Consider the following 14,757-nt stretch of genomic DNA (forward strand, 5'->3'; position numbering starts at 1 on the left):
GAACACAGCTTGCATGAAGCACGACCTTGATAAATGCTTGCTGAGTAGGACGGAGGGAGGAAGGGAGGGAGGGAGGGAGGGAGAGAAGGTGGGCAAAAGAGGAAGGAAGGGAGGGATGGATGGAAGGAAGGGAGGGTCCAAGGGCTAAAAAGGAAAATTGGAGAAAGAGAGAGTACTGGGGCTGGGATATAGTGCAGTGGTAGAGGGCTTCTTTAGAATACACAAGGCCCTTCATGTATGGGTTCAATCCCTATATCAGAGGCAAAGAAAGGCTGTGTGGCGAAAACTTGTCTCCACTGAACAAAATACTTTGGCATTTGAACTGAAACCATCAGATGACTATTTTCTGACAGTCAAAAGGATGCTGGTCTTAGAAAAGCCACCTGCAAGCTTTGTTAGAGGACAGTATCTGGGTCCACAAGTGGTGCAGACACACAAGAGAAACCACAGTCTTCAGAAAGGACTCATGAGTCCTGAGGACAGACCCCTTGACTCTGCGTCAGTGGAGGTGTAGAAGCATGCTAGCATCCAAGGGAAACACAAGCCTCCAGTGAAGGATATTCAGCTATAGGAGCCCAGGACTGGCTGGCCACTGAGGGGAAGTCTGAAATCTAGCAATATACCCCGCTACCTATGAGGCCCCGTTCACAGGAGCCCCATAAGTAGGTGGTAGCCCTGTGAGATGACCCCAGCTCCTAATGGTTTAGAGTCTGGTAGGGATTTCAGTGATAACAAAGACTATTATGACATAGCCATACATGGACTTCATGGTCATGATAAGTCAAGTGTGCTATTAACCAATCTAAACAGCTTCCTAGTTCTCTGAATTCAATCTTCCCAACTCTCCTGGGAGGTACACACTAACACTTGTAGCAGGAAGCTTAGCATTTGTTTGATAGCAATGGACTTGGGAATCAGACTGCCTAGGTATTCCGTTTGTAAACTGAGTGACTGGTGGAGTGTCCTTTGGGCTTCCCAAGCCTCAAGTTTCTGTCTCACGAGGCTGTATGTCATAAACTAATAACTAGGGATAAAGTACTCAGGACAGGAGCTGGCAAAAGTAGGCCAAGTGAGTGCTGTTCCTTATTGCTGCCTGTGAAAGGCAGGCTGAGACCTGGAGATCCCAGTGACCTGCCCGGGGCCTCGTATCTAGTGAGAAGGGCACCAGGTAGACTCAGGTCTAACTTCACAGTACGTATGACCCAACACATCAGATTCTGGCCCCTCGCCCCTCACTCCATTCACACCTTTGCTCTTTCCCAACTACCAAGTGCTAATCATGTCATAATGAGCTAGGCTTTTTTTCAAACCAATCAAGGCAATAGAGACGATCAAGAAACGATGCCTAAGTTATTAATTAGACTCTGATTTTCTTCACCTGTGTGAAGTAAAACCCCAAAGATGTTTAGGTTTATGGATCTGTTCTTTTTTTTGGGGGGGGGAGGTTGAGACAGGGTTTCTCTGTATAGCCCTGGCTGTTCTGGAACTCACTCTGTAGACCAGGCTGGTCTCAAACTCAGAAATCCACCTGCTTCTGCCTCCCGAGTGCTGGGATTAAAGGCGTGCACCACCACACCCAGCTCTGTTCTTTACTTAGTAGAAAATGTCCCTTTTCCACAGAGGGGGAGCCCCTTAGTTATTTTATATGTTACCTCAGGGTTCTCTCTCCTTCAAACCCTGTGGCTAAGGCAAAGCCTGCTATATGATCCAATAGCATCTGCCCTGCTTTTAGTCCTCTGGATACAGATATGGCACGTGGTCACCGGTAGAGATAAAGAAATAACACATGGGGCCAATCCAAAGAGCTTCAAGAGCCAAGCTTAATGCTCTGCCCTGCTCCTGCCCTGTTGCCTGGAAGCTTCGAGGAAGGGCCTGAGTGGATCCAGAAGGTTCTGGAAGTAGAAAGTTTTTAGAGTCAATTCGGCCTACAGAAGTAGTTAGTTCGTATACCCACATGCTCACTATGTCCCAGGCCTGTTCTTTAGAGATGGTAGCCCGTCTATTCAACAGTGTGAGGAAGTCCTTTTTTACTAATGGAGAAAGTAAGCCACAGAAACATCAAATAACTCCTCCCACTGTCACACGAGCACTGCGATGCAGAGACCATGGGCCTTTTCCATTTTCTAGATAAGGGCTACGTAGCTGAGGCTAACCAGGAGTTCTCCATCCTCCTGCTGCAGCCTTCAGGAGTGCTGGGATTGCAAGTGTGTGCCATCACCTCTGACACACACACTTCACAAACATTGTGCTATAGGTTGTGGAAACACACTTTTAAAACAGCGACACGAACTGTGTGCTATAATGCTTTCTCGAGTTTTCCTTCCCCATTCTTTCCTTCCCTCTTGCTTTTGATGCTAGGGGCTTGAACCCATGGCCGTGAACATGGGAAGCATGTGTCCTATCCATGAGCTACACTCCCTTTATCTATTCTGTTATGGCCTATTACAGAGCCAGGCATGGTGCACACACTTTTAATCCCAGAACTGTGTGGGCAAAGACAGGAAGACCACTGTGAGCTCCAGGCCAGCGTGATCTATACAGTGAGTTTCGGATCAGTCAGAGCTGTACAGTGAGGCCCTGTCTCAAAAACAAACAACAACAAAAAAGACAAAAATTAACATATCACTCTGGACTAGTGAGATGACTGAGGCACAGGCATCCGTCACCCAGCCTGAGGACCTGAGTGCGATCCTTGGGACCCACACGATGAGAAGAGAGAATCAAGTCACAGAAGTTATCCTCTGACTTTCACGTGTGCACTGTGGCACATGCAACCCCCCCCACACACACACACAATCAGTGTAAAAATATACCATTCGACAAATACTTCCAGAAACTTAATATATGTTGGTCACATTTGTATAAATGGAGACCCCAAAAGTTCCTATTCTCCTACAGTTCCCATTTCACCAGGGATTGAGCTTGGGTACGGGGAGAGATGTTGGATCCATATACAAAACAGTGGTGTCTGGGGAGCTAATCTAATGAGAACTCCAGGAAAAGCAAGCAAAGATGACCTGACGATGCTTCCACCGCCTGCAGCCTGTTCTGCAGTGTAAGAAAAACGATCGATGGCTGTGACCCTGCATGTACATGTGTCACTGCATATGGTGTGCATATGCTTGCATGTGTGTATGGTGTGCATATGCTTGCAGGTGTGTGTGTGTGTGTGCTCTATCATACTCCTCCCTGAGGTTTTGGAGAGAAGAAGGCGGGATCTCCACCTGCAGCTGTGAGGGGGTTTCCTATACAAGTCTGCCTTGAGGAGAGCCTAGAAGACTTGGCTTTGGCACGCCTCGCCAAGGCCAGAATGTGTGCTCCGCTGGAGTCTTTGGTCTAAAGGAGAGAGAACCTTTTCCTCGCTGATCTACCCTGGGAACACCTTTGTTGTTAGCATGTGCGGGTTTCTACTTTAGCATCTTTACCTTCTAGCGTCAAGGTACTAAAGAACAGACTGCCTGCAGAATTAGCAAGCACTCCTGGGGAAGATCCAGAGCACGGGAGATTACCTGACAGAATGACTGATGTGGGGTCTTGGGAGCAATGGGACAGGCGCCAACTACAAAGCAGCCGAGGTGACTTCAGCCTCCGAGAAGGGCATTTGAAACCTGGCACCAGAGAAAAATCTTCGACTCTTGCTTTAAATTAAAGGGGAACATAAAAAATGACTACTAGCAGGGGTGGCAGAAGCATTACCTATGGGAAGTGCAGCCAATAACTGCTAATGAATAAGTGTAATTGATCAAAACAGATGACTTGATGGATCTTCCAAATGTGCTTTTAGCAAAGTGGACAGTTTCTCATTCAAGTGCAAACTCGCCCAGATAAGACCTAATAATGGAGATTTTGGAACAAGCCCAGAATCACTGATGTGTCTCCCCACACACAGCCCACCCCATTCACAGAGCAAGAAGGCATCTTAAGTTCCTTGCTGCAACACAATCAACCCAGACACCAATGCATGCCAACACCAATGCATGCCGTCACTGGAACACTGGCACTTAGGATGTAGCAAAGGGGCAGTTGCATATCACCCAGTTAACTATTCCTCCTTACCTAGTTCTACTCCCTGATCTATGAAGAGCTGAACATCCTTTCAAGTTCAATGCAGTTGCTCATTAATTTAGTCATTATTTATGGAACACTGTGGTCACAAGGGGATTCAAAGACAACTAAGACCAGACCCTGTCCTCAAGAAAGATGGCAGACTGGAGAGGAAGCAAAAGACGCAGGACGGTCTCAGCTCACCTATTCGAACACATCTTAAATTCAGTTTTCTCCTCTATCAGGGAAGGCATTGGGTCAAACAGGCTCTCGAGGAACCAGGCCAGCTCAAAACTGGGATTCCAAGCCCTTCCCTCTTCTCGGGCTCCTGGGAAGCCTACAGACCCCAGAGTAGCCTTCTGGGAAAGAAGAGTGGTCAGCAAAGAGGAGCATTAGAGTAAATTAGGTCCCCAGCCTGAGATGCAGGCTGGAGAAAATGCAAGGTAACTTCAAAACATTTGGGGAAGGACTTCCCCACTAAGAAATCTCAGGGAAAATGGGGACTTCTGGAGCTTCTGCAGAGAGTACTATTAGGGTGGTGCAAAAGACTCTGGAGGACCTGTGAGGAGTGAGGGCTGAAGACTAAGACTAAAGAAAGATCCTGCCAAGGTCTAGGCAAGTGCGCCATTCCACCACGCTCCTCCCCTCCCCCCGCCCCTCGCGACCCCAGGCACAGCCATCATGCTTATTTTCATAAACTCACCGAACCCCCCAAATCACTTCCCGCGCTCTTGTTTTGCGTTCCACAGATAGCTTTACAGAGGGGGTGGGGGGAGGCTTCCCAACTGCCTACGGTTAAAAGGACCACCAAGGTCTTCCGTGGCTGGGTACCAGCAGCCAGCAGGATAGATCAGCCAGGTACCTAGAACAGGGGTATGCTTACCTGCGGAGAAACCGTCTTCATGGTCTGAGCTGTTGTGGCTGCAGTCACTGCCTCTCTCTGGCGAGCTGTGACTGGGCGAATCCCGGTCCGGCACGCGCAGGAACCTCTTGCGCCCCCACTGGGCGAGGTGCTCCCGAGCCCCGCGTCTGGGGGACTCATCCTCTGCCTCCAGCTGCTCCAGGTCTCGACTCCGCCGCCGGTGGTGCCGCCAGCCTCCGGAGATCAGGTGCATCCAACGGTGGGGACTGCAGGGCCTCGCGGGTTTTTCCGCCTCATCGCGGGTCCCAAATCGGCAGGGGGCCATAAGTAGATGGCCGAGAACGAATTTCTCATTCAAATCCACCATCTCGAAGTCGTGGTCACTGCAGTCGCCTCCATCATCCCCACCCGAAGCGTCCGGTTCGCCCTCCTCCGAGCCCCGCCCTGTCCCGGTCTCAGAGGACCGCTCCTCTCCGGGTACAGTGGACCCCGTGCCATCGTTGCCGGGGGGCGCACAGTCCTCTCGGAGCCTGAAGAGCAGGCGAGGCTGCACCAGTTGCTGGTGGATGGCAGCGGTCAGACTGCGCACGGCGCCCCCTCCTTCCATCGCCCCGGGCCAGGCAGGAAGGTCCAGGCACACGTAGGGGGACGGCTCCGCCGGTGTCGCCACCTCCGAGCCCGGGTGCGCGGGGCCAGGGGAATCTGGGTCGCGACCCGCTGCGCCCTCCTTGTCGCGCGGCGGCGGCGCGCGCACGGGCCCGGCTGGCTCCTGCTCCTTCACCGAGGCTCCTCCGCTCCCTGTGTCGCTGCTGCAGCCTCCGCCGTCCCCGCCCTCTGACCGCCCGCCCGGTAGCTCCATCTTCCCTCCAGCCAGGGCCGCCTGCAGGTACCAGACTTTGAACTTCTCCTCGGCCAACACCTGTTGCAGACGCTTCAGGTTGAGTTTGCAACGCTCGAGCTCGCGCTCCATGTCCGGCACCGATTCCAACTTCATGACCGGAGTCTCCTCCCCGGGGAACTCGGCCTGCCAGTGGCGTTCAAACTCCTGCGGGTCCCACATACTGGCCCGGCCGTCGGGCCTCCCCGGCCCGGTTGCTGTGCGCCTCAGCCGGCTGAGGTGGCGCCTGGAGCTCGCTCGGAAGCGTGTGCTGTCGCAGTCGCTTGTCCCTCGCTCAGTCCCTGGAGGAGAAAAAGGGAAAAAAAAATAAAGTTTTTCCCCTTCCGCCCTCGTGCGTTTTTTTTTTTGTTTTTTTTTTCCCCCCCTCCTTCTGGGTTTCGCCTCCCTGACGTAAGCAGCCGCCCGGCTGCGGGGGGGGGAGCCCGGGGCCGCTAGCGCCGAGACCGCGGTCCCTAGCTACACGGCTTGGCCCGGTGGGCTCGGGCGCGCGGAGAGCAGTGGTGGGGGCGGAGCCTCGGTGGCGTAGGGCCAGGGCCTGCGGGCGCGCCTCGGAGCCGCGCGGGCAGCTGGGCCAGGGCCAGGGCCAGGGCAGGGCCGGCCGGGCTGCCCACCTCGGAGGCGCAGGCGCTGCCCGCAGCTCGGCCCGCTGGCACCCTCCGAGCCAGTCGTGTTGCGCAGCTCCAGCCGCAGCGCGCTATCCGCGCCCCCTCCCTGCACCCAAGCGCGCGACCACGGGGAAGCGGGAACTGGGGCTAGGGAGCGCGCGAAGCTCTCTGGGTCCCAACCAACGCCTCCCGCCACACCCCATACCCCAACCCAGCCTCGCCCTCCAAGCTCTCCAAGACCCCCTACCTTGGGTCAGGGAGTCACCTGGGACCAAGGAGAGAAAGAGGCGGGAAAGGCAATGTGGCAAGTTCCTTTGGGCTGCCCAGAGCTGGGATTTATCCATCGCCTTGGACTAACTTGTTCAAGATCAGCCACTACGCCCAAAATTGGGGCTAAGGCTTTGGTGTTTGGGTACCTTTAAATGTTCTCTTCATTGCTCCCTAGAGATTTTTTCCGGAAATTGTGATGGTCCTGTGACCTCAAAGCCGAGGGCACTCTTGAGTGACTTGAGCCAAGCCATAGTTGCAGAGGCCTAGGTCTGGTAGATGACCTTCCACTCCGCCTTCTCTTTGTGGCCTCAGGCAATGCCCTTAAAGGTGGGGAACAAAAACAGGAGCTGAGGGAAGGCACGAGTGGGCCACGTGGGGACTCCAGCGTCATCTTCTCCGGTGAAGTTTACAGCCTGCAGAGATGCCCTGATACACTCTGTCTCGTGCTTGCTGGAGAACAGAGACCTTATCGGTGATTCATAGGTTTCTTCATTTCAAAGATGAGGAAAACTGATACTATTCAGAGGCAAAGTGACTCCGGAACTGGAAGTCTTCCTTTCACCTCTCACTTTGGGAACTGGAGCTAAAAGCAGGAAAAACTTATTTTCAGCCTGCTGCCACTCTCCTGTCTCCCGGACCACAGACGTAGGCCACCCAGCTCCCCCTTTCAATCCTCTCCAATTCATACTTGCAGGTTCTAAGAAACATACTTTGTCGTGTGTGTGTGTGTGCCTCTGTGTGTGTGTGCCTCTGTGTGCCTCTGTGTGTGTGTGTGTGTGCCCGTGCGCGCATGTCTGCATATACAGCTACAAGCATGGTATATGACCAGTGCCTGCTTTTGTAGAGGCTGGAGGTCTGCTGTCTTCCTTCTATGACTTTCCACCTCCACCATAAAAGAGACAAGGCCGCTCACTGAACCTGGGGCTCCCAATTTCTGCTGTTTGACATGTTGGCCAGAAAGCTCCCCAAGATCTGCCTATTTTGTTCTCCCCTGTGCTTATGCCCAATTTTAAGTGAGTACTGGGGTCTGAACTCAAGTTCCTCATGCTTTGGAGGCTAATACTCAATCAAGGGAACCATCTCCCAACACCACAAACAAGATGGAGTCAGTGCTTATGTTCACATTCCTTCAGTGGTTCCTGTCCCCCACAGGGTGGAGTCCAGACTCCTTGCATGCCATAAGGAGCCTGCTAGGCTTAGTCTCCACCTCCTGTACTCTATTTAGCCTTAAAAACTCAATTACTCCGGGCAGTGGTGGCACACGCCTTTAATCCCAGCACTTGGAAGGCAGAGGCAGATGAATTTCTGAGTTCGAGGCCAGCCTGGTCTACAGAGTGAGTTCCAGGACAGCCAGAGCTACACAGAAACCCTGTCTCAAAAAAAAAAAAAAAAAAAAAAACTCAATTACAACACCTTGTACAACACCTTGTCCCCAAAGTTTCCTTAAAAACAAAAGCCAGCCTCCCCCTACCCCTATAAAAGTTATTTTATGTGTGTTTTTCCACTTGAATCCCCTCCCCCCAGACAACTCTCTGAAGCTGAAGATGTCCAACTCTGTGAAGCTTTCTCCAGCTCTTCCGCAGTATGCTTGCATTCCCACTGGATCCTGCACGGGGCTGCCTTTGGCTTCCTACACCCATTACAATTAGGACACCTTGTGTTTCCTCTGAAAAAACACACAAGGGCAGAGGTTTCTCTTCCACTTTGTGTTCCTTCTTGCTTAGCATGACATAGAGATGGCTAATCATTGTTGAAAGAGGGAAAGTGAATAAAGGAATGGTCAGCCAGAATACACACACACACACACACACACACACACACACACATGCTTTTCTGTTCCTGCTTGACTAATTTTTTGCATCCTTCAGAACTGGGCCAAATGTGATTTCCCCAGAGGCTTACAACTCTGGAATTTTCTTCCTTGTCAAAGTCTGTGTTTTCTGGTTTTACTCCTATCCCCTCTTCTGTCTGCTTTCTTTTTTCTTTTTTTCTTTCTTTCTTTCTTTTTTTTTTTTCTGATTTAGCAAGTGATTAGCATAGATTGTCATGGCATTTGTCTTCATGTGAGACTATTACAGAGGACTGAAGATCTTGTTCTGGCTTTATTCAAAGCAGGGTTTCTCTGTCTAACAGCACCAGCTGTCCTGGAACTCGCTCTATAGACCAGGCTGGTCTCAAACTCAGAGATCTGCCTGCCTCTTCCTCCTGAATGCTGGGATTAAAGGCCTGAATATCTTTTAAGATACACTGATTTCGAGCCCCTTGTTGGGATGATTTTGAAATACTTCACCTAGTTCTTTACTCTGCCACGCTCACCTTAGCTGCATATCCCAAAGCCTCAGCGGACAGCACAACCTCATTTGTCTACTGGGAAGGTTGAGGCCCTCCCCATCCCTACAAGCGGCCAGGTCAGAAACTTTCCACCAGAATCTATAGGCATCACAGCCTCTGTTAAGACTCTAATAGTGATGGATGACCCCAGTCAATAGCATATTGATCCAGAGATCTTGCAGTGTGTATGCTGAAACGGACAAGGAAAGAGAAAAACTGTAAATTACCATAAACATCAATTTCTGAATGCCTGAACTTCCAGGGAGGACACTTTCAACTCTGTCCTTTAATTAAAGCAGTGCTATGATTTCCTTTTGGCTCTAAGAAGTTGTAACTAAAACCTCTAATTTTTCCCACTAGGGCCCATATAGCTGGGAATTGCAGCATACATCTTCCGTAAACAGATCCCAGGAGCAGCCTCCGATGTCTCTAGTTGGTGAGTAGTTCTGTTTTGTTACCTGGCTTCTGGTTATCATGGGAACAGGAGCAGGGTGGCTAACATTTATTAGGTCCACATTTCTAGTTGACACACAGCTTTGATCTTATCTAATACCTCACAACAAATCTATAAAGGAGGAGTTATTGTTGCTGCCTCAGAGATGGGGGGGGGGGCAGGGCGGGGAGGTCACAGAGGTTAGAGGTCACATAGCTAGCTAGTCTGCTGGCTTTTGAAATGCAGCAGCTTTGCGGTATGGAAGTCCAGATACATTTGTCACTTCCATCCGTTCTCCGAGGGAAGATGTGCTAGCACCTGGGAGGCCCTAGGGCCAGGCAAAAGAGAGTTCATTCTAACCTGGCGGACCAGATCCTTTCCTGCGTGTGCTCTAAAGCCAGCTTGTTTTCCGGCTGTCATTTCCTGAATTTCTTCTGCTTGCTGCACCTATTCCAACTTCAACCTGAATGCTTCTCCATAGCAGATGTTTTTATGTCCCGGGTCACCTCCTCTTGGTCTATCTGGGAGTCTTTGCTGCAGCTATTGTGGCCAGCCCCCATGGTCTCCTCACCTCAAATGTGAACCTCCACCACACTCTGTGTGTGTGTTGTGGTGCGAGGCTTTGGGGGGGGGGCGGGAGGTATTTTCTTTTGTTTGAGATTGAATCCCACTATGTAGGCCTGTCCTGTCTGAAACTCACTCTGTAGACCAGGCTGTCTTTGAACTCACGGAGATCCTCCCGCCTCTGCCTTCTGATGTTTGAAACGAACGGTGAATAATCTCGGTCTTATACAGAGGAACACAGTAACGAAATGAAAGTAGCTAGACAAGACCATTGCTTTCTGCTTTACTCTCCTCACTAAGACACGTTCCATGTCCCCATGCTCTCTCTGCTGGCCACAGTAATGCACATCACTGTGCTTTCCCGAGCCTCTTCCCGGTGACATCCTCCTCAAGCATCCTTCACCACGTTGATCTATATCTAATGAGATCCCTTTGAAAAACCCATTGTGATGATTTAAATGAGAATGACCCCCATAGACTCATGTATGTGAATGCTAGTCAGCAGGGTGTAGAACTATTTAAGAAGGATTAGAAGGATTAGGAGGTGTGGCTGTGTTGGAGTAGGTGTGGCCTTGGAGGAGGCATGTTGGTAGGGATGGGCTTTGAGGCCCATTTTCTCTCTCTCTCTCTCTCTCTCTCTCTCTGTGTGTGTGTGTGTGTGTGTGTGTGTGTGTGCGCGTGTGTGTGCATATCTATCTATCTATCTATCTATCTATCTCTGTTTCTGTGTGTCTGTCTATCTGTCTGCCTCTCTCTCTCACTCTAGCTCTGCCTGTTGCCTACAAACCAGAATGTAAAGCTTGCATCTCCTTCTCATCCCCATGCCTGCAGCCGTGCTTCCCTGCCATGCTAGTAGACTAACCCCCTGTAGCTGTACTCAAGCCCCCAATTAAATGATCTCTTTTGTGAGTTGCCTTAGCCATAGTGTCTCTTCACAGCAATAGAACAGTGACTAAGACACCTAAACACCCCATAACTTTCTCTCTAGAACCTCTTCTTTCCCAGATCTAGTTAGTCATGATACTCTAAAGAGGGACTCACCTTGGTCCTAATAGCATACTGTATTGATTCTCTGGTTCTTCAAGTCCACTGCTCCCCAAACCTCAGGCCCTCAAGTCACAAGCCTACAGAGAGTGAAGGATCAGATGCCTATGGCCAGCTAACACTTCTTATTCCTCCGACTGCCCCCCACCCAGGCCCCTACAAGATGTGAACAAGATCTCTCGTTTGTGTCTGAATGAAGAAGTAAATGAATGAATAATTCGTACTCATTTGGGGTCTTTGGATCTCACACCATATTTTTTTAAATTACAGTTGTGTGTGTGTGTAGATGCTGGAGTTGTTTCTCTTCTCCCACCATGTGGGTCCTGAGGATCCAAGCCAGCTTATAAGGTTTCCCTGCAAGGGCTTTTACCCACTGAGCCGTCTCTGCCTGTCTCAGTCTTAAACTCCCACATCAGTGAACAGAGTGAGAGGCTCTGTTGGTAACCCTCAGACAACTAGCCTGTGACTGCAGTTATCAGTCATTCACACGTCAGTCTGAACTGCTTTTGGCCTTGTTTCAGCCATGGTTATCAGTGAAGGTCTGGAAAGAGGAACAGAATGAAAATACGGAAGGAAGAGCTTAGCTGGGCTGAGCCCCGAATCTCTGCTGAAGACACAGACACAGAGCCTCCATTTGGCTTTGGTTCTCTAGGTGAGGCTCGTCCAGACACAGATGAGAAGATCTGAGAGAGCTATTGATGAGATTAGACAGAAAGGTCAAAAAATAATAAAGTAAGGAGACATGAGAAGAAAGAGACCCCTTCCTGGGGCCTAGCTTTCCTTTCCAACTGAGAGTCAAACGTCAACACAACTACCAATGCCTAAATTGCCTACAGAGAGAGTGCTGTTTTCCTGAAGACACATCAGACAGGGATGTTAGAAACAACAAATGAGCGGTGCTTACTCAGCGCCGGGATGTCTGAAACCTTGAGGGTTTCGTGTTAACACTCCCTTCAGGTTCCTAACTCTAAACAGTGCAGCTTAAAATACCACCTTACTTATAATTTCCTTAAGATAAATGAAGGATTGCTGAGTCTGAGGCTAGTCTGGTCTACAGGACAGCCAAGGATACATGGAGAAACCCTGTCTCAAAAAACAAAAAACAAATAAAACAGAAAAAGCAAAGAAAAGAAAGACAGAGACGTAAGGGAGCACCATCATAATCACGGGATTCAGTCCTGAGAACCCACGGTAGACGGAAAGGACTGGATCCCCAACGTCGTCCTCCAATCTCCTCACACGCCCGGCAGCACACGCGTTCCTGCCCCAACCTCCAGAGTGCTGGAATTAAAACTGGATGTCACTATACCCATATTATTAAAAAACAAACAAACAAACAAACAAAAACAAAACTAAGCCAGGCATGGTGGTGCATGCCTTTAATCTCAGCACTCGGGAGGCAGAGGCAGGCAGATTTCTGAGTTCGAGGCCAGCCTGGTCTACAGAGTGAGTTCCAGGACAGCCACGGCTACACAGAGAAACCCTGCCTCTAAACAAACAAACAAACAAACAAACAAACCATATACACACATAGGCTATATCCAGACCTTTGCCTCTCCCTCTCTCTCTCTCTCTCTGCTCCCTTCCTTCCCCTTCCCCCTCTCTCCTTCACACCCCCACATTCCTTTCCCCCCACACCTTTCCTTCTTCACTCCCTCTTCCTGCCTTTTCTGCCTTCTTTCCCTCCTCCTCCAGATGAGCCTGAAACTCAATCTTTCCACCTCAGCCTGGGGTCACAGATATCCATTCCCAGCCTCAGCACCAGTCTCTGTCATTGCCTTGATACCAGAAAAGAGCTGCAAATGGTGTGTCCTCATTACCGTCACAGTTCTGCCCAGCAGGGTAAGGCCCTCCTCCTACAGCCCTCCCCACACAGCCCTCTCCACAGTCCTCCTCACACGCCTTCCTCACACAGCCCTCCCCACACAGCCCTCTCCACAGCCCTCCCCACACAGCCCTCTCCACACAGTCCTCTCCACAGTCCTCCTCACACAGCCTTCCTCACACAGCTCTCCCCACACAGCCCTCCCCACACAACCCTCTTCCTCTGGTTTGATAATTCACTAGAATAGCTCACATTAAAAAAAACAGGATAGTCTCAATTACACTACATTTGAAAGAGTATAAACACTAGATAAAGAGGATCCTAGGACATGGTCTGTGAGTACCATACCTTCTGTCCCCATGGAACTGGAAATGTCACCCTCTTTCATGTGTTTAACAACCCAGAAACTCTCTGGACTTCTGTGAGGATTTTCATGAAAACTGCATGAGGTCGCCACAGCTGGTTGGGGTTGAGAGTTTTGACATTTCTGAAGCCCTCATCTCCTGCTTGGTTTTTCTGGCCACCAGACCCCATCCAGAAGCTTACCAGCTGGGAGTCATCCTCATTCGCCTACAAACTCAGTGAATTCTTCCTGGGGATTCTATGTCATACCGAAGGATAGAAAATATTTATTTCTCATTATGTCACATAGGCGGGGAGAGTCCTCCTTGGGAACCCTGTGGTGTGGATGGACCTTGCTTTATTTACTGTCACTCACTGACAGGCGCTACAGGTCTTTGCTTATCCATGCTATACTATCAGAGATTGACTGCAATCTCCACTGTTCATAGGCATTGGAGTTGTTGTTGATTTCCTATTACAAAAAGAATGCTGTCAGGAGTATCATATAATTTTAGGTTCCGTGCCCCCAAAAAAGATTTCCTGTGTCAAAGAATATGTACTGTGACATTTGGACAGTGATAAATTGCGCCCCTCCCCCAAAGCTAGACCAATCTGTACTCTCATCAACAGGGAATTTGGGCTCGTAGTTCAGCTACTCTGGGGCTTGGGCTACAGAGAGAGTTCAAGATCTTCCTGGCACCTTATTGAGACAGTTAGGGTCAAATGCACTAGGTTCAGCAGCTGCGTCCAGTATGCCTATTAAAGAGGCAGCACTAGCAAGCTGCGGGCAAAGGTCTATTCAAAGTGGCCACATTAGGAAGAGGAACAGGGATCCAGTGACCCTATAGGTCACTTCAGGGCATCGACAAGAGATTTAGACTTAAATAAAGGACAAGAGGCGAGCAGAACTAAGCAGCCCAGGTCACAGGGTGGTCCTGCCCACCACGGACCTGTCATCGTCCTGGTTCCAGGGTGTCTTGCAAGCTGACAGGTTGTCAGAACTGAGTGAAATCCCATCCTGGAAGACAAGTTTTTCTTGTAGTGGGCACAGGAATCAGCCTTTCTCTTCCTCCAGTTTGGGCTTCCTGGGTTGATGTACTCGGGGTTCCACTGTTTCAATAGTCTGATAGTGCAAGTGTTTCTCTTTAAAATACTCCTATCTCCAGGAGGCTGGAGAGATGGCACATCACTTAAGAGAGTGCACCGCTCTTGCAGAGTACCTGAGGTGCTTTTTGTTTTTGTTTTTTTAAAGATTTATTTATTTATTATTATATGAGTACACAATAGCTGTCTTCAGACACACCAGAAGAGGGCATCAGATCCCATTACAGATGGTTGTGAGCCACCATGTGGTTGCTGGGATTTGAACTCAGGACCTTCAGAAGAGCAGTCAGTGCTCTTAACCCCTGAGCCATCTCTCCAGCCCCCATACTTGAGATTCTTAACTAGCATCCACATTAGGGTACCCAGAACTACCATACTCTAGCTCAGAGGATCCGATACCCCCTTAGGCCTCTGTGGACATTGCACTCACATGCA

General features: G+C 50.0%; 1 protein-coding gene, 1 long non-coding RNA gene and 1 pseudogene across 3 annotated transcripts in view; 1 reads left to right on the forward strand and 2 right to left on the reverse strand.

The window, feature by feature from the left end:
• The window catches only part of Abr (active BCR-related gene), a 206,593-nt gene extending 200,518 nt beyond the window's left edge, over positions 1 to 6,075 (reverse strand). For both annotated transcript variants that reach the window (XR_003949222.1, XR_003949223.1), the window contains exon 1: positions 4,928 to 6,075. The gene's annotated coding sequence lies outside the window, so the exon portion shown is untranslated. The remainder of the gene's footprint in view (positions 1 to 4,927) is intronic.
• Positions 4,959 to 5,948, reverse strand: Gm18373 (predicted gene, 18373; annotated as a pseudogene).
• Positions 6,076 to 9,403: 3,328 nt separating the features above from the next.
• Positions 9,404 to 14,757, forward strand: part of Gm46288 — a 33,275-nt gene continuing 27,921 nt past the window's right edge. The window contains exon 1 of the long non-coding RNA XR_001780268.2: positions 9,404 to 9,446. This is a non-coding gene — a long non-coding RNA (predicted gene, 46288). The remainder of the gene's footprint in view (positions 9,447 to 14,757) is intronic.

The sequence above is a fragment of the Mus musculus genome, chromosome 11 (genome assembly GCF_000001635.26).
Source record: "Mus musculus strain C57BL/6J chromosome 11, GRCm38.p6 C57BL/6J".
In the NCBI taxonomy this organism is placed as follows: Eukaryota; Metazoa; Chordata; class Mammalia; order Rodentia; family Muridae; genus Mus; species Mus musculus.